Raw genomic sequence first — 3068 nt, 5'->3', positions numbered from 1 at the left:
ACCTTCTTAACAACACTATCAACAAGGCAGGTCCTACAGGCCCTAGTTTCTACCTTCTTAACAACACTATCAACAAGGCAGGTCCTACAGGCCCTAGTTTCTACCTTCTTAACAACACTATCCACAAGGCAGGTCCTACAGGCCCTAGTTTCTACCTTCTTAACAACACTATCAACAAGGCAGGTCCTACAGGCCCTAGTCTCTACCTTCTTAACAACACTATCAACAAGGCAGGTCCTACAGGCCCTAGTCTCTGCCTTCTTAACAACACTATCAACAAGGCAGGTACTACAGGCCCTAGTCTCTACCTTCTTAACAACACTATCAACAAGGCAGGTCCTACAGGCCCTAGTTTCTACCTTCTTAACAACACTATCAACAAGGCAGGTCCTACAGGCCCTAGTTTCTACCTTCTTAACAACAAGGCAGGTCCTACAGGCCCTAGTTTCTACCTTCTTAACAGCACTATCAACAAGGCAGGTCCTACAGGCCCTAGTTTCTACCTTCTTAACAACACTATCAACAAGGCAGGTCCTACAGGCCCTAGTTTTGTCTCACCTGGACTACTGTTCAGTCATGTGATCAGGTGCTACAGAAAATAACAGGGCAGCACGTCTGGCCCTTGGATGAACACAGAGAGCTAACATTAATAATATGCATGTCAATCTCTCCTGGCTCAAAGTGGAGGAGAGATTGACTTCATCACTGCTTTTATTTTTGAGAGCTATTGACATGTTGAATACACTGAGCTGTCTGTCTAAACTACTGGCACACAGCTCGGACACCAATGCATACCCCACAAGACATGCCACGAGGTCTCTTCACAGTGCCCAAGTCCAGAACAGACTATGGGAGGTGCACAGTGCTACATAGAGCCATGACTACATGGAACTCTATTCCACAGTACTACATAGAGCCATGACTACATGGAACTCTATTCCACAGTACTACATAGAGCCATGACTACATGGAACTCTATTCCACAGTACTACATAGAGCCATGACTACATGGAACTCTATTCCACAGTACTACATAGAGCCATGACTACATGGAACTCTATTCCACAGTACTACATAGAGCCATGACTACATGGAACTCTATTCCACAGTACTACATAGAGCCATGACTACATGGAACTCTATTCCACAGTACTACATAGAGCCATGACTACATGGAACTCTATTCCACAGTGCTACATAGAGCCATGACTACATGGAACTCTATTCCTCAGTACTACATAGAGCCATGACTACATGGAACTCTATTCCACAGTACTACATAGAGCCATGACTACATGGAACTCTATTCCACAGTACTACATAGAGCCATGACTACATGGAACTCTATTCCACAGTACTACATAGAGCCATGACTACATGGAACTCTATTCCACAGTACTACATAGAGCCATGACTACATGGAACTCTATTCCACAGTACTACATAGAGCCATGACTACATGGAACTCTATTCCACAGTACTACATAGAGCCATGACTACATGGAACTCTATTCCACAGTGCTACATAGAGCCATGACTACATGGAACTCTATTCCACAGTACTACATAGAGCCATGACTACATGGAACTCTATTCCACAGTACTACATAGAGCCATGACTACATGGAACTCTATTCCACAGTGCTACATAGAGCCATGACTCCATGGAACTCTATTCCACAGTACTACATAGAGCCATGACTGCATGGAACTCTATTCCACAGTACTACATAGAGCCATGACTACATGGAACTCTATTCCACAGTACTACATAGAGCCATGACTACATGGAACTCTATTCCACAGTGCTACATAGAGCCATGACTACATGGAACTCTATTCCACAGTACTACATAGAGCCATGGACTACCATGGAACTCTATTCCCACAGTACTACATAGAGCCATGACTACATGGAACTCTATTCCACAGTACTACATAGAGCCATGACTACATGGAACTCTATTCCACAGTACTACATAGAGCCATGACTACATGGAACTCTATTCCACAGTACTACATAGAGCCATGACTACATGGAACTCTATTCCACAGTACTACATAGAGCCATGACTACATGGAACTCTATTCCACAGTACTACATAGAGCCATGACTACATGGAACTCTATTCCACAGTGCTACATAGAGCCATGACTACATGGAACTCTATTCCACAGTACTACATAGAGCGATGACTACATGGAACTCTATTCCACAGTAGGTAACTGACGCAAGCAGTAACCACGTCAATACGTCCAACACCCAGTCTCATAGAACAACCCCTTCCCTTCTCTTCCTTCCCTTCCAATACACAGGCAGCCTCTTAACTCTGAAACACTACAGTATTGAGAAGCTGTTTTCTTAACGTGCTGAGACTGACTATTAATAGTCAGCATGCAATATCGTATCAACATCATCTCTTCTACTTCTCAACCTAAATATAGCTGTCAAATTGAGTCTGGCAGGCATTTTTACTGCAATTAAATGATGGTGTGACTGCTGACACACAGACAGGCGCACGCGCGCACGCACGCACGTACGCACGCACGCACACACACACACACAAACACACACAAAATCGGGCCGTGAGATACATGAAAGCTCCATTGTCTTGTAGAATGCACTCAGCCTGTCCCAGATTGGCCCTTAGTCTCAACGAGGCGCCGGACACAACATCGAACCATCTCCTTCTGAAGGAGAGAGAGATAGAAAAAGGGCCCGCACACAAGCATCTGAAGCACATGGGAGTGTATTTTAATACAGAAAAAAAGTTTTAATGTGAAGAAAGACAGATCTGTTTCTGATTAGAGACCGGAGCGAAGAGAGAGGGAGAGAAAGAAAGAGGGAGAGAGAAAGAGAGGGAAAAAGAAAGAGTGAGAGAGAAAGAGAGGGAGAGAAAGAGAGGGAAAAAGAAAGAGAGAGAAAGAGAGGGAGAGAAAGAGAGGGAAAAAGAAAGAGTGAGAGAGAAAGAGAGAGGGAGAGAAAGAGAGAGAGCAAAGAGAGAGGGAGAGAGAAAGAGAAAGAAAGAGTGAGAGAGAAAGAGAGGGAGCAAAGAGAGAGGGAGAGA

The sequence above is a fragment of the Salvelinus fontinalis genome, chromosome 24 (genome assembly GCF_029448725.1).
Source record: "Salvelinus fontinalis isolate EN_2023a chromosome 24, ASM2944872v1, whole genome shotgun sequence".
Lineage (NCBI taxonomy): Eukaryota > Metazoa > Chordata > Actinopteri > Salmoniformes > Salmonidae > Salvelinus > Salvelinus fontinalis.
This window is presented reverse-complemented; position numbering follows the sequence as displayed.